The 23250-nt window shown below is 43.9% G+C and overlaps 1 long non-coding RNA gene across 11 annotated transcripts in view; it reads left to right on the forward strand.

Moving 5' to 3' along the window:
- LOC307181428 overlaps positions 1 to 23250 on the forward strand; it is a 914212-nt gene that overhangs the window by 127676 nt on the left and 763286 nt on the right. The window lies entirely within an intron of this gene.

The raw sequence follows: 23250 nt of genomic DNA on the forward strand, positions 1-23250 counted from the left end.
GCTCCTTTCTTCAACTCGCTTTCTTTTGAGCTGGCCGCAACACCGCAGGATGGCTTCAGGCCCTAATCTGGTTCCGGTACGGCACGCTGAGCCTTTGGTTATTTCCTCTTCCTGGTGGGAAATGAGAGTTAAATTTGCCCGTCCAGACACCTCCAGCTAGCCTCTCATTGGTTCTCGCTATTCCTGTTCATCTTCCGCAGAAATTGCAAACTGGGCCAAACAGGAGTTTAAAGGCGCTGACTCTCCAAGTGGGGAGAGTGTTAGTAAGGCGTCTGGAATGTTGCACCCGAGTATCAGGGGAGGAAAACTGAGACATATTTGAACACGTCTCCCGTTCACATGGTTGATCATACTTGGGTTCCACATGCATGTTTTGGCTGAAGGAAGAATACCTTAAACCTGGAGAGTTGAGACCCGTGTAATGGGTACCATGCAATATGACTTCAAAGGGTCTTCATTTGCTCACCCAACCTCTCCAATCCTATCACTGCTGCGTTTATGCCCCTGTACACATGCTTGATTCTCTTTTGGAGACATAGCAATCCATAGGTTTTACGATACTTACTAGTCAGGTACATTGTTAGGCGTTTAATATGCGGTGTTGAGTCCATTTCGTTGAGCAAGGAGTAGCTCTTGTCTATTCCATATTTGGATTAAGGAACTTTATCTGTGCTCATTTCAATCTCTGGTTTTATGCAGCACCCCAACTCACCTTTCCCCTTAAGCAAGCATAAGTTGGTTTTCTAAATTTGAGACCCTGTTCTGTTCTGTAATTCAGTTCCTGTGTAGCCAAGTTTCCATTCCGTGTATTACTGATATCTTATGATGTTTCTTTTTCTGTGTGACTTATTTCAGTTAGAATCATCATACCTGAATCCACTCATTGTGCTGCTAAGGGCCTGATGACACAGATTTCATTGCTGAGAGATATTGCTTTGTAAGTAAATACCACAACATTTTTATCCATTTTTCACTTTCTGCGATGTTGAACTTGTACTGTAATCGAGGTTCTTGTAAACAGAGCCGTTCCAAACTTTGGGGTGGCTGTGTCTTTTTGATTTTAAATTTCCTAAGCTATAGGACCATAAGTGGAAGTGCCCTAGGCTCTTTTGCTTTGTTTTTTAGATGTTTCAGGAAACACCATACACTTCTCCCGAGTGGTTGTTGGCAATTTACATCCCGCCCATCAGCATAACAAGGCTCCCAGTTCTCCATGGCCTGTCCTGCCTTTCTGGATTTTACACTTTTTTCAGATGGCCCTTTTGACCGGGGAGAAGTGAGACTTCATTGTAGTGCAGATTTCCTTTGCAAGCTTGCTTGGTTGGCCAAAAAGGGCGTATGCGTTTTTTCCTGAATATATTCAGGAAAAAACGCATACGCCCTTTTTGGCCAAGTGCATCATTGTGGACGTTCTGCCTCTTTTCCTATGCTTTCAATGCAATTCCAGTCTACCTCCTGAAATCGGTTTCCTGCAATTCTGCCCCGCTTTCAAGTCCTCTTGGCAGCCTTACTTCAGTCTATTTTTGGACGATAGCTGTCATTTATAACTCTGCAGGTTTGTGAATTACAGTGCCCCTGAGCTCCTTTCTTCAACTCGCTTTCTGTTGAGCTGGCCGCAACACCGCAGGATGGCTTCAGGCCCTAATCTGGTTCCGGCACGGCACACTGAGCCTTTGGTTATTTCCTCTTCCTGGTGGGAAATGAGAGTTAAATTTGCCCGTCCAGACACCTCCAGCTAGCCTCTCATTGGTTCTCGCTATTCCTGTTCATCTTCCGCAGAAATTGCAAACTGGGCCAAACAGGAGTTTAAAGGCGCTGACTCTCCAAGTGGGGAGAGTGTTAGTAAGGCGTCTGGAATGTTGCACCCGAGTACCAGGGGAGGAAAACTGAGACATATTTGAACACGTCTCCCGTTCACATGGTTGATCATACTTGGGTTCCACATGCATGTTTTAGCTGAAGGAAGAATACCTTAAAGCTGGAGAGTTGAGACCCGTGTAATGGGTACCATGCAATATGACTTCAAAGGGACTTCATTTGCTCACCGAACCTCTCCAATCCTATCACTGCTGCGTTTATGCCCCTGTACACATGCTTGATTCTCTTTTGGAGACATAGCAATCCATAGGTTTTACGATACTTACTAGTCAGGTACATTCTTAGGCGTTTAATATGCGGTGTTGAGTCCATTTCGTTGAGCAAGGAGTAGCTCTTGTCTATTCCATATTTGACTTAAGGAACTTTATCTGTGCTCATTTCAATCTCTGGTTTTATGCAGCACCCCAACTCACCTTTCCCCTTAAGCAAGCATAAGTTGGTTTTCTAAATTTGAGACCCTGTTCTGTTCTGTAATTCAGTTCCTGTGTAGCCAAGTTTACATTCCGTGTATTACTGATATCTTATGATGTTTCCTTTTCTGTGTGCCTTATTTCAGTTAGAATCATCATACCTGAATCCACTCATTGTGCTGCTAAGGGCCTGATGACACAGTTTTCATTGCTGAGTGATATTGCTTTGTAAGTAAATACCACAACTTCTTTATCCATTTTTCACTTTCTGCGATGTTGAACTTGTACTGTAAACGAGGTTCTTGTAAACAGAGCCGTTCCAAACCTTGGGGTGGCTGTGTCTTTTTGATTTTAAATTCCCTAAGCTATAGGACCATAAGTGGAAGTGCCCTAGGCTCTGTTGCTTTGTTTTTTAGATGTTTCAGGAAACACCATACACTTCTCCCCAGTGTCTGTTGGCAATTTACATCCTGCCCATCAGCATAACAAGGCTCCCAGTTCTCCATAGCCTGTCCTACCTTTCTGGATTTTACACTTTTTTCAGATGGCCCTTTTGACCGGGGGGGAAGTGAGACTTCATTGTAGTGCAGATTTCCTTTGCAAGCTTGCTTGGTTGGCCAAAAAGGGCGTATGCGTTTTTTCCTGAATATATTCAGGAAAAAACGCATACGCCCTTTTTGGCCAAGTGCATCATTGTGGACGTTCTGCCTCTTTTCCTATGCTTTCAATGCAATTCCAGTCTACCTCCTGAAATCGGTTTCCTGCAATTCTGCCCCGCTTTCAAGTCCTCTTGGCAGCCTTACTTCAGTCTATTTTTGGACGATAGCTGTCATTTATAACTCTGCAGGTTTGTGAATTACAGTGCCCCTGAGCTCCATTCTTCAACTCGCTTTCTTTTGAGCTGGCCGCAACACCGCAGGATGGCTTCAGGCCCTAATCTGGTTCCGGCACGGCACACTGAGCCTTTGGTTATTTCCTCTTCCTGGTGGGAAATGAGAGTTAAATTTGCCCGTCCAGACACCTCCAGCTAGCCTCTCATTGGTTCTCGCTATTCCTGTTCATCTTCCGCAGAAATTGCAAACTGGGCCAAACAGGAGGTTAACGGCGCCGACTCTCCAAGTGGGGAGAGTGTTAGTAAAGCGTCTGGAATGTTGCACCCGAGTATCAGGGGAGGAAAACTGAGACATATTTGAACACGTCTCCCGTTCACATGGTTGATCATACTTGGGTTCCACATGCATGTTTTAGCTGAAGGAAGAATACCTTAAACCTGGAGAGTTGAGACCCGTGGAATGGGTACCATGCAATATGACTTCAAAGGGTCTTCATTTGCTCACCGAACCTCTCCAATCCTATCACTGCTGCGTTTATGCCCCTGTACACATGCTTGATTCTCTTTCGGAGACATAGCAATCCATAGGTTTTACGATACTTACTAGTCAGGTACATTCTTACGCGTTTAATATGCGGTGTTGAGTCCATTTCGTTGAGCAAGGAGTAGCTCTTGTCTATTCCATATTTGACTTAAGGAACTTTATCTGTGCTCATTTCAATCTCTGGTTTTATGCAGCACCCCAACTCACCTTTCCCCTTAAGCAAGCATAAGTTGGTTTTCTAAATTTGAGACCCTGTTCTGTTCTGTAATTCAGTTCCTGTGTAGCCAAGTTTACATTCCGTGTATTACTGATATCTTATGATGTTTCTTTTTCTGTGTGACTTATTTCAGTTAGAATCATCATACCTGAACCCACTCATTGTGATGCTAAGGGCCTGATGACATAGATTTCATTGCTTAGTGATATTGCTTTGTAAGTAAATACCACAACTTCTTTCTCCATTTTTCACTTTCTGCGATGTTGAACGTGTACTGTAAACGAGGTTCTTGTAAACAGAGCCGTTCCAAACTTTGGGGTGGCTGTGTCTTTTTGATTTTAATTTCCCTAAGCTATAGGACCATAAGTGGAAGTGCCCTAGGCTCTGTTGCTTTGTTTTTTAGATGTTTCAGGAAACACCATACACTTCTCCCGAGTGGTTGTTGGCAATTTACATCCCGCCCTTCAGCATAACAAGGCTCCCAGTTCTCCATGGCCTGTCCTGCCTTTCTGGATTTTACACTTTTTTCAGATGGCCCTTTTGACCGGGGGGAAGTGAGACTTCATTGTAGTGCAGATTTCCTTTGCAAGCTTGCTTGGTTGGCCAAAAAGGGCGTATGCGTTTTTTCCTGAATATATTCAGGAAAAAACGCATATGCCCTTTTTGGCCAAGTGCATCATTGTGGACGTTCTGCCTCTTTTCCTATGCTTTCAATGCAATTCCAGTCTACCTCCTGAAATCGGTTTCCTGCAATTCTGCCCCGCTTTCAAGTCCTCTTGGCAGCCTTACTTCAGTCTATTTTTGGACGATAGCTGTCATTTATAACTCTGCAGGTTTGTGAATTACAGTGCCCCTGAGCTCCTTTCTTCAACTCGCTTTCTTTTGAGCTGGCCGCAACACCGCAGGATGGCTTCAGGCCCTAATCTGGTTCCGGTACGGCACGCTGAGCCTTTGGTTATTTCCTCTTCCTGGTGGGAAATGAGAGTTAAATTTGCCCGTCCAGACACCTCCAGCTAGCCTCTCATTGGTTCTCGCTATTCCTGTTCATCTTCCGCAGAAATTGCAAACTGGGCCAAACAGGAGTTTAAAGGCGCTGACTCTCCAAGTGGGGAGAGTGTTAGTAAGGCGTCTGGAATGTTGCACCCGAGTATCAGGGGAGGAAAACTGAGACATATTTGAACACGTCTCCCGTTCACATGGTTGATCATACTTGGGTTCCACATGCATGTTTTAGCTGAAGGAAGAATACCTTAAACCTGGAGAGTTGAGACCCGTGTAATGGGTACCATGCAATATGACTTCAAAGGGTCTTCATTTGCTCACCGAACCTCTCCAATCCTATCACTGCTGTGTTTATGCCCCTGTACACATGCTTGATTCTCTTTTGGAGACATAGCAATCCATAGGTTTTACGATACTGACTAGTCAGGTACATTCTTAGGCGTTTAATATGCGGTGTTGAGTCCATTTCGTTGAGCAAGGAGTAGCTCTTGTCTATTCCATATTTGGCTTAAGGAACTTTATCTGTGCTCATTTCAATCTCTGGTTTTATGCAGCACCCCAACTCACCTTTCCCCTTAAGCAAGCATAAGTTGGTTTTCTAAATTTGAGACCCTGTTCTGTTCTGTAATTCAGTTCCTGTGTAGCCAAGTTTACATTCCGTGTATTACTGATATCTTATGATGTTTCCTTTTCTGTGTGCCTTATTTCAGTTAGAATCATCATACCTGAATCCACTCATTGTGCTGCTAAGGGCCTGATGACACAGTTTTCATTGCTGAGTGATATTGCTTTGTAAGTAAATACCACAACTTCTTTATCCATTTTTCACTTTCTGCGATGTTGAACTTGTACTGTAAAGGAGGTTCTTGTAAACAGAGCCGTTCCAAACCTTGGGGTGGCTGTGTCTTTTTGATTTTAAATTCCCTAAGCTATAGGACCATAAGTGGAAGTGCCCTAGGCTCTGTTGCTTTGTTTTTTAGATGTTTCAGGAAACACCATACACTTCTCCCCAGTGTCTTTTGGCAATTTACATCCTGCCCATCAGCATAACAAGGCTCCCAGTTCTCCATGGCCTGTCCTACCTTTCTGGATTTTACACTTTTTTCAGATGGCCCTATTGACCGGGTGGAAGTGAGACTTCATTGTAGTGCAGATTTCCTTTGCAAGCTTGCTTGGTTGGCCAAAAAGGGCGTATGCGTTTTTTCCTGAATATATTCAGGAAAAAACGCATACGCCCTTTTTGGCCAAGTGCATCATTGTGGACGTTCTGCCTCTTTTCCTATGCTTTCAATGCAATTCCAGTCTACCTCCTGAAATCGGTTTCCTGCAATTCTGCCCCGCTTTCAAGTCCTCTTGGCAGCCTTACTTCAGTATATTTTTGGACGATAGCTGTCATTTATAACTCTGCAGGTTTGTGAATTACAGTGCCCCTGAGCTCCATTCTTCAACTCGCTTTCTTTTGAGCTGGCCGCAACACCGCAGGATGGCTTCAGGCCCTAATCTGGTTCCGGCACGGCACACTGAGCCTTTGGTTATTTCCTCTTCCTGGTGGGAAATGAGAGTTAAATTTGCCCGTCCAGACACCTCCAGCTAGCCTCTCATTGGTTCTCGCTATTCCTGTTCATCTTCCGCAGAAATTGCAACCTGGGCCAAACAGGATGTTAACGGCGCCGACTCTCCAAGTGGGGAGAGTGTTAGTAAAGCGTCTGGAATGTTGCACCCGAGTATCAGGGGAGGAAAACTGAGACATATTTGAACACGTCTCCCGTTCACATGGTTGATCATACTTGGGTTCCACATGCATGTTTTAGCTGAAGGAAGAATACCTTAAACCTGGGTAGTTGAAACCCGTGGAATGGGTACCACGCAATATGACTTCAAAGGGTCTTCATTTGCTCACCGAACCTCTCCAATCCTATCACTGCTGCGTTTATGCCCCTGTACACATGCTTGATTCTCTTTCGGAGACATAGCAATCCATAGGTTTTAAGATACTTACAAGTCAGGTACATTCTTAGGCGTTTAATATGCGGTGTTGAGTCCATTTCGTTGAGCAAGGAGTAGCTCTTGTCTATTCCATATTTGGCTTAAGGAACTTTATCTGTGCTCATTTCAATCTCTGGTTTTATGCAGCACCCCAACTCACCTTTACCCTTAAGCAAGCATAAGTTGTTTTTCTAAATTTGAAACCCTGTTCTGTTCTGTAATTCAGTTCCTGTGTAGCCAAGTTTACATTCCGTGTATTACTGATATCTTATGATGTTTCATTTTCTGTGTGACTTATTTCAGTTAGAATCATCATACCTGAATCCACTCATTGTGCTGCTAAGGGCCTGATGACAGAGATTTCATTGCTGAGTGATATTGCTTTGTAAGTAAATACCACAACTTTTTTATCCATTTTTCACTTTCTGCGATGTTGAACTTGTACTGTAATCGAGGTTCTTGTAAACAGAGCCTTTCGAAACTTTGGGGTGGCTGTGTCTTTTTGATTTTAAATTCCCTAAGCTATAGGACCATAAGTGGAAGTGCCCTAGGCTCTGTTGCTTTGTTTTTTAGATGTTTCAGGAAACACCATACACTTCTCCCGAGTGTCTGTTGGCAATTTACATCCCGCCCATCAGCATAACAAGGCTCCCAGTTCTCCATGGCCTGTCCTGCCTTTCTGGATTTTACACTTTTTTCAGATGGCCCTTTTGACCGGGGGGAAGTGAGACTTCATTGTAGTGCAGATTTCCTTTGCAAGCTTGCTTGGTTGGCCAAAAAGGGCGTATGCGTTTTTTCCTGAATATATTCAGGAAAAAACGCATACGCCCTTTTTGGCCAAGTGCATCATTGTGGACGTTCTGCCTCTTTTCCTATGCTTTCAATGCAATTCCAGTCTACCTCCTGAAATCGGTTTCCTGCAATTCTGCCCCGCTTTCAAGTCCTCTTGGCAGCCTTACTTCAGTCTATTTTTGGACGATAGCTGTCATTTATAACTCTGCAGGTTTGTGAATTACAGTGCCCCTGAGCTCCTTTCTTCAACTCGCTTTCTTTTGAGCTGGCCGCAACACCGCAGGATGGCTTCAGGCCCTAATCTGGTTCCGGTACGGCACGCTGAGCCTTTGGTTATTTCCTCTTCCTGGTGGGAAATGAGAGTTAAATTTGCCCGTCCAGACACCTCCAGCTAGCCTCTCATTGGTTCTCGCTATTCCTGTTCATCTTCCGCAGAAATTGCAAACTGGGCCAAACAGGAGTTTAAAGGCGCTGACTCTCCAAGTGGGGAGAGTGTTAGTAAGGCGTCTGGAATGTTGCACCCGAGTATCAGGGGAGGAAAACTGAGACATATTTGAACACGTCTCCCGTTCACATGGTTGATCATACTTGGGTTCCACATGCATGTTTTAGCTGAAGGAAGAATACCTTAAACCTGGAGAGTTGAGACCCGTGGAATGGGTACCATGCAATATGACTTCAAAGGGTCTTCATTTGCTCACCGAACCTCTCCAATCCTATCACTGCTGTGTTTATGCCCCTGTACACATGCTTGATTCTCTTTTGGAGACATAGCAATCCATAGGTTTTACGATACTTACTAGTCAGGTACATTCTTACGCGTTTAATATGCGGTGTTGAGTCCATTTCGTTGAGCAAGGAGTAGCTCTTGTCTATTCCATATTTGGCTTAAGGAACTTTATCTGTGCTCATTTCAATCTCTGGTTTTATGCAGCACCCCAACTCACCTTTACCCTTAAGCAAGCATAAGTTGGTTTTCTAAATTTGAGACCCTGTTCTGTTCTGTAATTCAGTTCCTGTGTAGCCAAGTTTCCATTCCGTGTATTACTGATATCTTATGATGTTTCCTTTTCTGTGTGCCTTATTTCAGTTAGAATCATCATACCTGAATCCACTCATTGTGCTGCTAAGGGCCTAATGACACAGTTTTCATTGCTGAGTGATATTGCTTTGTAAGTAAATACCACAACTTCTTTATCCATTTTTCACTTTCTGCGATGTTGAACTTGTACTGTAAACGAGGTTCTTGTAAACAGAGCTGTTCCAAACCTTGGGGTGGCTGTGTCTTTTTGATTTTAATTTCCCTAAGCTATAGGACCATAAGTGGAAGTGCCCTAGGTTCTGTTGCTTTGTTTTTTAGATGTTTCAGGAAACACCATACACTTCTCCCGAGTGGTTGTTGGCAATTTACATCCCGCCCGTCAGCATAACAAGGCTCCCAGTTCTCCATGGCCTGTCCTGCCTTTCTGGATTTTACACTTTTTTCAGATGGCCCTTTTGACCGGGGGGAAGTGAGACTTCATTGTAGTGCAGATTTCCTTTGCAAGCTTGCTTGGTTGGCCAAAAAGGGCGTATGCGTTTTTTCCTGAATATATTCAGGAAAAAACGCATACGCCCTTTTTGGCCAAGTGCATCATTGTGGACGTTCTGCCTCTTTTCCTATGCTTTCAATGCAATTCCAGTCTACCTCCTGAAATCAGTTTCCTGCAATTCTGCCCCGCTTTCAAGTCCTCTTGGCAGCCTTACTTCAGTATATTTTTGGACGATAGCTGTCATTTATAACTCTGCAGGTTTGTGAATTACAGTGCCCCTGAGCTCCTTTCTTCAACTCGCTTTCTTGTGAGCTGGCCGCAACACCGCAGGATGTCTTCAGGCCCTAATCTGGTTCCGGCACGGCACGCTGAGCCTTTGGTTAATTCCTCTTCCTGGTGGGAAATGAGAGTTAAATTTGCCCGTGCAGACACCTCCAGCTAGCCTCTCATTGGTTCTCACTATTCCTGTTCATCTTCCGCAGAAATTGCAAACTGGGCCAAACAGGAGGTTAAAGGGACTGACTCTCCAAGTCGGGAGAGTGTTAGTAAAGCGTCTGGAATGTTGCACCCGAATACCAGGGTACGAAAACTGAGACATATTTGAACACGTCTCCCGATCACATGGTTGATCATACTCTAGGTTCCACATGCATGTTTTAGCTGAAGGAAGAATACCTTAAACCTGGGTAGTTGAAACCCGTGGAATGGGTACCATGCAATATGACTTCAAAGGGTCTTCATTTGCTCACCGAACCTCTCCAATCCTATCACTGCTGCGTTTATGCCCCTGTACACATGCTTGATTCTCTTTCGGAGACATAGCAATCCATAGGTTTTAAGATACTTACAAGTCAGGTACATTCTTAGGCATTTAATATGCGGTGTTGAGTCCATTTCGTTGAGCAAGGAGTAGCTCTTGTCTATTCCATATTTGGCTTAAGGAACTTTATCTGTGCTCATTTCAATCTCTGGTTTTATGCAGCACCCCAACTCACCTTTACCCTTAAGCAAGCATAAGTTGTTTTTCTAAATTTGAAACCCTGTTCTGTTCTGTAATTCAGTTCCTGTGTAGCCAAGTTTACATTCCGTGTATTACTGATATCTTATGATGTTTCATTTTCTGTGTGACTTATTTCAGTTAGAATCATCATACCTGAATCCACTCATTGTGCTGCTAAGGGCCTGATGACAGAGATTTCATTGCTGAGTGATATTGCTTTGTAAGTAAATACCACAACTTTTTTATCCATTTTTCACTTTCTGCGATGTTGAACTTGTACTGTAATCGAGGTTCTTGTAAACAGAGCCGTTCCAAACTTTGGGGTGGCTGTGTCTTTTTGATTTTAAATTTCCTAAGCTATAGGACCATAAGTGGAAGTGCCCTAGGCTCTTTTGCTTTGTTTTTTAGATGTTTCAGGAAACACCATACACTTCTCCCGAGTGGTTGTTGGCAATTTACATCCCGCCCATCAGCATAACAAGGCTCCCAGTTCTCCATGGCCTGTCCTGCCTTTCTGGATTTTACACTTTTTTCAGATGGCCCTTTTGACCGGGGAGAAGTGAGACTTCATTGTACTGCAGATTTCCTTTGCAAGCTTGCTTGGTTGGCCAAAAAGGGCGTATGCGTTTTTTCCTGAATATATTCAGGAAAAAACGCATACGCCCTTTTTGGCCAAGTGCATCATTGTGGACGTTCTGCCTCTTTTCCTATGCTTTCAATGCAATTCCAGTCTACCTCCCGAAATCGGTTTCCTGCAATTCTGCCCCGCTTTCAAGTCCTCTTGGCAGCCTTGCTTCAGTCTATTTTTGGACGATAGCTGTCATTTATAACTCTGCAGGTTTGTGAATTACAGTGCCCCTGAGCTCCTTTCTTCAACTCGCTTTCTTTTGAGCTGGCCGCAACACCGCAGGATGGCTTCAGGCCCTAATCTGGTTCCCGCACGGCACACTGAGCCTTTGGTTATTTCCTCTTCCTGGTGGGAAATGAGAGTTAAATTTGCCCGTCCAGACACCTCCAGCTAGCCTCTCATTGGTTCTCGCTATTCCTGTTCATCTTCCGCAGAAATTGCAAACTGGGCCAAACAGGAGGTTAAAGGCGCTGACTCTCCAAGTGGGGAGAGTGTTAGTAAGGCGTCTGGAATGTTGCACCCGAGTACCAGGGGAGGAAAACTGAGACATATTTGAACACGTCTCCCGTTCACATGGTTTATCATACTTGGGTTCCACATGCATGTTTTAGCTGAGGGAAGAATACCTTAAAGCTGGAGAGTTGAGACCCGTGTAATGGGTACCATGCAATATGACTTCAAAGGGTCTTCATTTGCTCACCGAACCTCTCCAATCCTATCACTGCTGCGTTTATGCCCCTGTACACATGCTTGATTCTCTTTTGGAGACATAGCAATCCATAGGTTTTACGATACTTACTAGTCAGGTACATTCTTAGGCGTTTAATATGCGGTGTTGAGTCCATTTCGTTGAGCAAGGAGTAGCTCTTGTCTATTCCATATTTGACTTAAGGAACTTTATCTGTGCTCATTTCAATCTCTGGTTTTATGCAGCACCCCAACTCACCTTTCCCCTTAAGCAAGCATAAGTTGGTTTTCTAAATTTGAGACCCTGTTCTGTTCTGTAATTCAGTTCCTGTGTAGCCAAGTTTACATTCCGTGTATTACTGATATCTTATGATGTTTCCTTTTCTGTGTGCCTTATTTCAGTTAGAATCATCATACCTGAATCCACTCATTGTGCTGCTAAGGGCCTGATGACACAGTTTTCATTGCTGAGTGATATTGCTTTGTAAGTAAATACCACAACTTCTTTATCCATTTTTCACTTTCTGCGATGTTGAACTTGTACTGTAAACGAGGTTCTTGTAAACAGAGCCGTTCCAAACCTTGGGGTGGCTGTGTCTTTTTGATTTTAAATTCCCTAAGCTATAGGACCATAAGTGGAAGTGCCCTAGGCTCTGTTGCTTTGTTTTTTAGATGTTTCAGGAAACACCATACACTTCTCCCGAGTGTCTGTTGGCAATTTACATCCTGCCCATCAGCATAACAAGGCTCCCAGTTCTCCATGGCCTGTCCTACCTTTCTGGATTTTACACTTTTTTCAGATGGCCCTTTTGACCGGGGGGGAAGTGAGACTTCATTGTAGTGCAGATTTCCTTTGCAAGCTTGCTTGGTTGGCCAAAAAGGGCGTATGCGTTTTTTCCTGAATATATTCAGGAAAAAATGCATACGCCCTTTTTGGCCAAGTGCATCATTGTGGACGTTCTGCCTCTTTTCCTATGCTTTCAATGCAATTCCAGTCTACCTCCTGAAATCGGTTTCCTGCAATTCTGCCCCGCTTTCAAGTCCTCTTGGCAGCCTTACTTCAGTATATTTTTGGATGATAGCTGTCATTTATAACTCTGCAGGTTTGTGAATTACAGTGCCCCTGAGCTCCATTCTTCAACTCGCTTTCTTTTGAGCTGGCCGCAACACCGCAGGATGGCTTCAGGCCCTAATCTGGTTCCGGCACGGCACACTGAGCCTTTGGTTATTTCCTCTTCCTGGTGGGAAATGAGAGTTAAATTTGCCCGTCCAGACACCTCCAGCTAGCCTCTCATTGGTTCTCGCTATTCCTGTTCATCTTCCGCAGAAATTGCAAACTGGGCGAAACAGGAGGTTAACGGCGCCGACTCTCCAAGTGGGGAGAGTGTTAGTAAAGCGTCTGGAATGTTGCACCCGAGTATCAGGGGAGGAAAACTGAGACATATTTGAACACGTCTCCCGTTCACATGGTTGATCATACTTGGGTTCCACATGCATGTTTTAGCTGAAGGAAGAATACCTTAAACCTGGAGAGTTGAGACCCGTGGAATGGGTACCATGCAATATGACTTCAAAGGGTCTTCATTTGCTCACCGAACCTCTCCAATCCTATCACTGCTGCGTTTATGCCCCTGTACACATGCTTGATTCTCTTTCGGAGACATAGCAATCCATAGGTTTTACGATACTTACTAGTCAGGTACATTCTTACGCGTTTAATATGCGGTGTTGAGTCCATTTCGTTGAGCAAGGAGTAGCTCTTGTCTATTCCATATTTGACTTAAGGAACTTTATCTGTGCTCATTTCAATCTCTGGTTTTATGCAGCACCCCAACTCACCTTTCCCCTTAAGCAAGCATAAGTTGGTTTTCTAAATTTGAGACCCTGTTCTGTTCTGTAATTCAGTTCCTGTGTAGCCAAGTTTACATTCCGTGTATTACTGATATCTTATGATGTTTCATTTTCTGTGTGACTTATTTCAGTTAGAATCATCATACCTGAACCCACTCATTGTGATGCTAAGGGCCTGATGACATAGATTTCATTGCTGAGTGATATTGCTTTGTAAGTAAATACCACAACTTCTTTCTCCATTTTTCACTTTCTGCGATGTTGAACGTGTACTGTAAACGAGGTTCTTGTAAACAGAGCCGTTCCAAACTTTGGGGTGGCTGTGTCTTTTTGATTTTAATTTCCCTAAGCTATAGGACCATAAGTGGAAGTGCCCTAGGCTCTGTTGCTTTGTTTTTTAGATGTTTCAGGAAACACCATACACTTCTCCCGAGTGGTTGTTGGCAATTTACATCCCGCCCTTCAGCATAACAAGGCTCCCAGTTCTCCATGGCCTGTCCTGCCTTTCTGGATTTTACACTTTTTTCAGATGGCCCTTTTGACCGGGGGGAAGTGAGACTTCATTGTAGTGCAGATTTCCTTTGCAAGCTTCCTTGGTTGGCCAAAAAGGGCCTATGCGTTTTTTCCTGAATATATTCAGGAAAAAACGCATACGCCCTTTTTGGCCAAGTGCATCATTGTGGACGTTCTGCCTCTTTTCCTATGCTTTCAATGCAATTCCAGTCTACCTCCTGAAATCGGTTTCCTGCAATTCTGCCCCGCTTTCAAGTCCTCTTGGCAGCCTTACTTCAGTCTATTTTTGGACGATAGCTGTCATTTATAACTCTGCAGGTTTGTGAATTACAGTGCCCCTGAGCTCCTTTCTTCAACTCGCTTTCTTTTGAGCTGGCCGCAACACCGCAGGATGGCTTCAGGCCCTAATCTGGTTCCGGTACGGCACGCTGAGCCTTTGGTTATTTCCTCTTCCTGGTGGGAAATGAGAGTTAAATTTGCCCGTCCAGACACCTCCAGCTAGCCTCTCATTGGTTCTCGCTATTCCTGTTCATCTTCCGCAGAAATTGCAAACTGGGCCAAACAGGAGTTTAAAGGCGCTGACTCTCCAAGTGGGGAGAGTGTTAGTAAGGCGTCTGGAATGTTGCACCCGAGTATCAGGGGAGGAAAACTGAGACATATTTGAACACGTCTCCCGTTCACATGGTTGATCATACTTGGGTTCCACATGCATGTTTTAGCTGAAGGAAGAATACCTTAAACCTGGAGAGTTGAGACCCGTGTAATGGGTACCATGCAATATGACTTCAAAGGGTCTTCATTTGCTCACCGAACCTCTCCAATCCTTTCACTGCTGTGTTTATGCCCCTGTACACATGCTTGATTCTCTTTTGGAGACATAGCAATCCATAGGTTTTACAATACTTACTAGTCAGGTACATTCTTAGGCGTTTAATATGCGGTGTTGAGTCCATTTCGTTGAGCAAGGAGTAGCTCTTGTCTATTCCATATTTGGCTTAAGGAACTTTATCTGTGCTCATTTCAATCTCTGGTTTTATGCAGCACCCCAACTCACCTTTACCCTTAAGCAAGCATAAGTTGGTTTTCTAAATTTGAGACCCTGTTCTGTTCTGTAATTCAGTTCCTGTGTAGCCAAGTTTCCATTCCGTGTATTACTGATATCTTATGATGTTTCCTTTTCTGTGTGCCTTATTTCAGTTAGAATCATCATACCTGAATCCACTCATTGTGCTGCTAAGGGCCTAATGACACAGTTTTCATTGCTGAGTGATATTGCTTTGTAAGTAAATACCACAACTTCTTTATCCATTTTTCACTTTCTGCGATGTTGAACTTGTACTGTAAACGAGGTTCTTGTAAACAGAGCTGTTCCAAACCTTGGGGTGGCTGTGTCTTTTTGATTTTAATTTCCCTAAGCTATAGGACCATAAGTGGAAGTGCCCTATGTTCTGCTGCTTTGTTTTTTAGATGTTTCAGGAAACACCATACACTTCTCCCAAGTGGTTGTTGGCAATTTACATCCCGCCCGTCAGCATAACAAGGCTCCCAGTTCTCCATGGCCTGTCCTGCCTTTCTGGATTTTACACTTTTTTCAGATGGCCCTTTTGACCGGGGGGAAGTGAGACTTCATTGTAGTGCAGATTTCCTTTGCAAGCTTGCTTGGTTGGCCAAAAAGGGCGTATGCGTTTTTTCCTGAATATATTCAGGAAAAAATGCATACGCCCTTTTTGGCCAAGTGCATCATTGTGGACGTTCTGCCTCTTTTCCTATGCTTTCAATGCAATTCCAGTCTACCTCCTGAAATCAGTTTCCTGCAATTCTGCCCCGCTTTCAAGTCCTCTTGGCAGCCTTACTTCAGTATATTTTTGGACGATAGCTGTCATTTATAACTCTGCAGGTTTGTGAATTACAGTGCCCCTGAGCTCCTTTCTTCAACTCGCTTTCTTGTGAGCTGGCCGCAACACCGCAGGATGTCTTCAGGCCCTAATCTGGTTCCGGCACGGCACGCTGAGCCTTTGGTTAATTCCTCTTCCTGGTGGGAAATGAGAGTTAAATTTGCCCGTCCAGACACCTCCAGCTAGCCTCTCATTGGTTCTCACTATTCCTGTTCATCTTCCGCAGAAATTGCAAACTGGGCCAAACAGGAGGTTAAAGGGACTGACTCTCCAAGTCGGGAGAGTGTTAGTAAAGCGTCTGGAATGTTGCACCCGAATACCAGGGTACGAAAACTGAGACATATTTGAACACGTCTCCCGATCACATGGTTGATCATACTCTAGGTTCCACATGCATGTTTTAGCTGAAGGAAGAATACCTTAAACCTGGGTAGTTGAAACCCGTGGAATGGGTACCATGCAATATGACTTCAAAAGGTCTTCATTTGCTCACCGAACCTCTCCAATCCTATCACTGCTGCGTTTATGCCCCTGTACACATGCTTGATTCTCTTTCGGAGACATAGCAATCCATAGGTTTTAAGATACTTACAAGTCAGGTACATTCTTAGGCGTTTAATATGCGGTGTTGAGTCCATTTCGTTGAGCAAGGAGTAGCTCTTGTCTATTCCATATTTGGCTTAAGGAACTTTATCTGTGCTCATTTCAATCTCTGGTTTTATGCAGCACCCCAACTCACCTTTACCCTTAAGCAAGCATAAGTTGTTTTTCTAAATTTGAAACCCTGTTCTGTTCTGTAATTCAGTTCCTGTGTAGCCAAGTTTACATTCCGTGTATTACTGATATCTTATGATGTTTCATTTTCTGTGTGACTTATTTCAGTTAGAATCATCATACCTGAATCCACTCATTGTGCTGCTAAGGGCCTGATGACAGAGATTTCATTGCTGAGTGATATTGCTTTGTAAGTAAATACCACAACTTTTTTATCCATTTTTCACTTTCTGCGATGTTGAACTTGTACTGTAATCGAGGTTCTTGTAAACAGAGCCGTTCCAAACTTTGGGGTGGCTGTGTCTTTTTGATTTTAAATTTCCTAAGCTATAGGACCATAAGTGGAAGTGCCCTAGGCTCTTTTGCTTTGTTTTTTAGATGTTTCAGGAAACACCATACACTTCTCCCGAGTGGTTGTTGGCAATTTACATCCCGCCCATCAGCATAACAAGGCTCCCAGTTCTCCATGGCCTGTCCTGCCTTTCTGGATTTTACACTTTTTTCAGATGGCCCTTTTGACCGGGGAGAAGTGAGACTTCATTGTAGTGCAGATTTCCTTTGCAAGCTTGCTTGGTTGGCCAAAAAGGGCGTATGCGTTTTTTCCTGAATATATTCAGGAAAAAACGCATACGCCCTTTTTGGCCAAGTGCATCATTGTGGACGTTCTGCCTCTTTTCCTATGCTTTCAATGCAATTCCAGTCTACCTCCCGAAATCGGTTTCCTGCAATTCTGCCCCGCTTTCAAGTCCTCTTGGCAGCCTTGCTTCAGTCTATTTTTGGACGATAGCTGTCATTTATAACTCTGCAGGTTTGTGAATTACAGTGCCCCTGAGCTCCTTTCTTCAACTCGCTTTCTTTTGAGCTGGCCGCAACACCGCAGGATGGCTTCAGGCCCTAATCTGGTTCCGGCACGGCACACTGAGCCTTTGGTTATTTCCTCTTCCTGGTGGGAAATGAGAGTTAAATTTGCCCGTCCAGACACCTCCAGCTAGCCTCTCATTGGTTCTCGCTATTCCTGTTCATCTTCCGCAGAAATTGCAAACTGGGCCAAACAGGAGGTTAAAGGCGCTGACTCTCCAAGTGGGGAGAGTGTTAGTAAGGCGTCTGGAATGTTGCACCCGAGTACCAGGGGAGGAAAACTGAGACATATTTGAACACGTCTCCCGCTCACATGGTTTATCATACTTGGGTTCCACATGCATGTTTTAGCTGAGGGAAGAATACCTTAAAGCTGGAGAGTTGAGACCCGTGTAATGGGTACCATGCAATATGACTTCAAAGGGTCTTCATTTGCTCACCGAACCTCTCCAATCCTATCACTGCTGCGTTTATGCCCCTGTACACATGCTTGATTCTCTTTTGGAGACATAGCAATCCATAGGTTTTACGATACTTACTAGTCAGGTACATTCTTAGGCGTTTAATATGCGGTGTTGAGTCCATTTCGTTGAGCAAGGAGTAGCTCTTGTCTATTCCATATTTGACTTAAGGAACTTTATCTGTGCTCATTTCAATCTCTGGTTTTATGCAGCACCCCAACTCACCTTTCCCCTTAAGCAAGCATAAGTTGGTTTTCTAAATTTGAGACCCTGTTCTGTTCTGTAATTCAGTTCCTGTGTAGCCAAGTTTACATTCCGTGTATTACTGATATCTTATGATGTTTCCTTTTCTGTGTGCCTTATTTCAGTTAGAATCATCATACCTGAATCCACTCATTGTGCTGCTAAGGGCCTGATGACACAGTTTTCATTGCTGAGTGATATTGCTTTGTAAGTAAATACCACAACTTCTTTATCCATTTTTCACTTTCTGCGATGTTGAACTTGTACTGTAAACGAGGTTCTTGTAAACAGAGCCGTTCCAAACCTTGGGGTGGCTGTGTCTTTTTGATTTTAAATTCCCTAAGCTATAGGACCATAAGTGGAAGTGCCCTAGGCTCTGTTGCTTTGTTTTTTAGATGTTTCAGGAAACACCATACACTTCTCCCGAGTGTCTGTTGGCAATTTACATCCTGCCCATCAGCATAACAAGGCTCCCAGTTCTCCATGGCCTGTCCTACCTTTCTGGATTTTACACTTTTTTCAGATGGCCCTTTTGACCGGGGGGGAAGTGAGACTTCATTGTAGTGCAGATTTCCTTTGCAAGCTTGCTTGGTTGGCCAAAAAGGGCGTATGCGTTTTTGCCTGAATATATTCAGGAAAAAACGCTTATGCCCTTTTGGCAAAGTGCATCATTGTGGACGTTCTGCCTCTTTTCCTATGCTTTCAATGCAATTCCAGTCTACCTCCTGAAATCAGTTTCCTGCAATTCTGCCCCGCTTTCAAGTCCTCTTGGCAGCCTTACTTCAGTATATTTTTGGACGATAGCTGTCATTTATAACTCTGCAGGTTTGTGAATTACAGTGCCCCTGAGCTCCTTTCTTCAACTCGCTTTCTTGTGAGCTGGCCGCAACACCGCAGGATGTCTTCAGGCCCTAATCTGGTTCCGGCACGGCACGCTGAGCCTTTGGTTAATTCCTCTTCCTGGTGGGAAATGAGAGTTAAATTTGCCCGTGCAGACACCTCCAGCTAGCCTCTCATTGGTTCTCACTATTCCTGTTCATCTTCCGCAGAAATTGCAAACTGGGCCAAACAGGAGGTTAAAGGGACTGACTCTCCAAGTCGGGAGAGTGTTAGTAAAGCGTCTGGAATGTTGCACCCGAATACCAGGGTACGAAAACTGAGACATATTTGAACACGTCTCCCGATCACATGGTTGATCATACTCTAGGTTCCACATGCATGTTTTAGCTGAAGGAAGAATACCTTAAACCTGGGTAGTTGAAACCCGTGGAATGGGTACCATGCAATATGACTTCAAAGGGTCTTCATTTGCTCACCGAACCTCTCCAATCCTATCACTGCTGCGTTTATGCCCCTGTACACATGCTTGATTCTCTTTCGGAGACATAGCAATCCATAGGTTTTAAGATACTTACAAGTCAGGTACATTCTTAGGCGTTTAATATGCGGTGTTGAGTCCATTTCGTTGAGCAAGGAGTAGCTCTTGTCTATTCCATATTTGGCTTAAGGAACTTTATCTGTGCTCATTTCAATCTCTGGTTTTATGCAGCACCCCAACTCACCTTTACCCTTAAGCAAGCATAAGTTGTTTTTCTAAATTTGAAACCCTGTTCTGTTCTGTAATTCAGTTCCTGTGTAGCCAAGTTTACATTCCGTGTATTACTGATATCTTATGATGTTTCATTTTCTGTGTGACTTATTTCAGTTAGAATCATCATACCTGAATCCACTCATTGTGCTGCTAAGGGCCTGATGACAGAGATTTCATTGCTGAGTGATATTGCTTTGTAAGTAAATACCACAACTTTTTTATCCATTTTTCACTTTCTGCGATGTTGAACTTGTACTGTAATCGAGGTTCTTGTAAACAGAGCCGTTCCAAACTTCGGGGTGGCTGTGTCTTTTTGATTTTAAATTTCCTAAGCTATAGGACCATAAGTGGAAGTGCCCTAGGCTCTTTTGCTTTGTTTTTTAGATGTTTCAGGAAACACCATACACTTCTCCCGAGTGGTTGTTGGCAATTTACATCCCGCCCATCAGCATAACAAGGCTCCCAGTTCTCCATGGCCTGTCCTGCCTTTCTGGATTTTACACTTTTTTCAGATGGCCCTTTTGACCGGGGAGAAGTGAGACTTCATTGTAGTGCAGATTTCCTTTGCAAGCTTGCTTGGTTGGCCAAAAAGGGCGTATGCGTTTTTTCCTGAATATATTCAGGAAAAAACGCATACGCCCTTTTTGGCCAAGTGCATCATTGTGGACGTTCTGCCTCTTTTCCTATGCTTTCAATGCAATTCCAGTCTACCTCCCGAAATCGGTTTCCTGCAATTCTGCCCCGCTTTCAAGTCCTCTTGGCAGCCTTGCTTCAGTCTATTTTTGGACGATAGCTGTCATTTATAACTCTGCAGGTTTGTGAATTACAGTGCCCCTGAGCTCCTTTCTTCAACTCGCTTTCTTTTGAGCTGGCCGCAACACCGCAGGATGGCTTCAGGCCCTAATCTGGTTCCGGCACGGCACACTGAGCCTTTGGTTATTTCCTCTTCCTGGTGGGAAATGAGAGTTAAATTTGCCCGTCCAGACACCTCCAGCTAGTCTCTCATTGGTTCTCGCTATTCCTGTTCATCTTCCGCAGAAATTGCAAACTGGGCCAAACAGGAGTTTAAAGGCGCTGACTCTCCAAGTGGGGAGAGTGTTAGTAAGGCGTCTGGAATGTTGCACCCGAGTACCAGGGGAGGAAAACTGAGACATATTTGAACACGTCTCCCGTTCACATGGTTGATCATACTTGGGTTCCACATGCATGTTTTAGCTGAGGGAAGAATACCTTAAAGCTGGAGAGTTGAGACCCGTGTAATGGGTACCATGCAATATGACTTCAAAGGGTCTTCATTTGCTCACCGAACCTCTCCAATCCTATCACTGCTGCGTTTATGCCCCTGTACACATGCTTGATTCTCTTTCGGAGACATAGCAATCCATAGGTTTTAAGATACTTACAAGTCAGGTACATTCTTAGGCGTTTAATATGCGGTGTTGAGTCCATTTCGTTGAGCAAGGAGTAGCTCTTGTCTATTCCATATTTGGCTTAAGGAACTTTATCTGTGCTCATTTCAATCTCTGGTTTTATGCAGCACCCCAACTCACCTTTACCCTTAAGCAAGCATAAGTTGTTTTTCTAAATTTGAAACCCTGTTCTGTTCTGTAATTCCGTTCCTGTGTAGCCAAGTTTACATTCCGTGTATTACTGATATCTTATGATGTTTCATTTTCTGTGTGACTTATTTCAGTTAGAATCATCATACCTGAATCCACTCATTGTGCTGCTAAGGGCCTGATGACAGAGATTTCATTGCTGAGTGATATTGCTTTGTAAGTAAATACCACAACTTTTTTATCCATTTTTCACTTTCTGCGATGTTGAACTTGTACTGTAAAGGAGGTTCTTGTAAACAGAGCCGTTCCAAACCTTGGGGTGGCTGTGTCTTTTTGATTTTAAATTCCCTAAGCTATAGGACCATAAGTGGAAGTGCCCTAGGCTCTGTTGCTTTGTTTTTTAGATGTTTCAGGAAACACCATACACTTCTCCCCAGTGTCTGTTGGCAATTTACATCCTGCCCATCAGCATAACAAGGCTCCCAGTTCTCCATGGCCTGTCCTACCTTTCTGGATTTTACACTTTTTTCAGATGGCCCTTTTGACCGGGGGGGAAGTGAGACTTCATTGTAGTGCAGATTTCCTTTGCAAGCTTGCTTGGTTGGCCAAAAAGGGCGTATGCATTTTTTCCTGAATATATTCAGGAAAAAACGCATACGCCCTTTTTGGCCAAGTGCATCATTGTGGACGTTCTGCCTCTTTTCCTATGCTTTCAATGCAATTCCAGTCTACCTCCTGAAATCGGTTTCCTGCAATTCTGCCCCGCTTTCAAGTCCTCTTGGCAGCCTTACTTCAGTCTATTTTTGGACGATAGCTGTCATTTATAACTCTGCAGGTTTGTGAATTACAGTGCCCCTGAGCTCCATTCTTCAACTCGCTTTCTTTTGAGCTGGCCGCAACACCGCAGGATGGCTTCAGGCCCTAATCTGGTTCCGGCACGGCACACTGAGCCTTTGGTTATTTCCTCTTCCTGGTGGGAAATGAGAGTTAAATTTGCCCGTCCAGACACCTCCAGCTAGCCTCTCATTGGTTCTCGCTATTCCTGTTCATCTTCCGCAGAAATTGCAAACTGGGCCAAACAGGAGGTTAACGGCGCCGACTCTCCAAGTGGGGAGAGTGTTAGTAAAGCGTCTGGAATGTTGCACCCGAGTATCAGGGGAGGAAAACTGAGACATATTTGAACACGTCTCCCGTTCACATGGTTGATCATACTTGGGTTCCACATGCATGTTTTAGCTGAAGGAAGAATACCTTAAACCTGGAGAGTTGAGACCCGTGGAATGGGTACCATGCAATATGACTTCAAAGGGTCTTCATTTGCTCACCGAACCTCTCCAATCCTATCACTGCTGCGTTTATGCCCCTGTACACATGCTTGATTCTCTTTTGGAGACATAGCAATCCATAGGTTTTACGATACTTACTAGTCAGGTACATTCTTAGGCGTTTAATATGCGGTGTTGAGTCCATTTCGTTGAGCAAGGAGTAGCTCTTGTCTATTCCATATTTGACTTAAGGAACTTTATCTGTGCTCATTTCAATCTCTGGTTTTATGCAGCACCCCAACTCACCTTTCCCCTTAAGCAAGCATAAGTTGGTTTTCTAAATTTGAGACCCTGTTCTGTTCTGTAATTCAGTTCCTGTGTAGCCAAGTTTACATTCCGTGTATTACTGATATCTTATGATGTTTCCTTTTCTGTGTGCCTTATTTCAGTTAGAATCATCATACCTGAATCCACTCATTGTGCTGCTAAGGGCCTGATGACACAGTTTTCATTGCTGAGTGATATTGCTTTGTAAGTAAATACCACAACTTCTTTATCCATTTTTCACTTTCTGCGATGTTGAACTTGTACTGTAAACGAGGTTCTTGTAAACAGAGCCGTTCCAAACCTTGGGGTGGCTGTGTCTTTTTGATTTTAAATTCCCTAAGCTATAGGACCATAAGTGGAAGTGCCCTAGGCTCTGTTGCTTTGTTTTTTAGATGTTTCAGGAAA

Source organism: Stenella coeruleoalba (assembly GCF_951394435.1).
Source record: "Stenella coeruleoalba genome assembly, contig: scaffold_102, whole genome shotgun sequence".
In the NCBI taxonomy this organism is placed as follows: domain Eukaryota; kingdom Metazoa; phylum Chordata; class Mammalia; order Artiodactyla; family Delphinidae; genus Stenella; species Stenella coeruleoalba.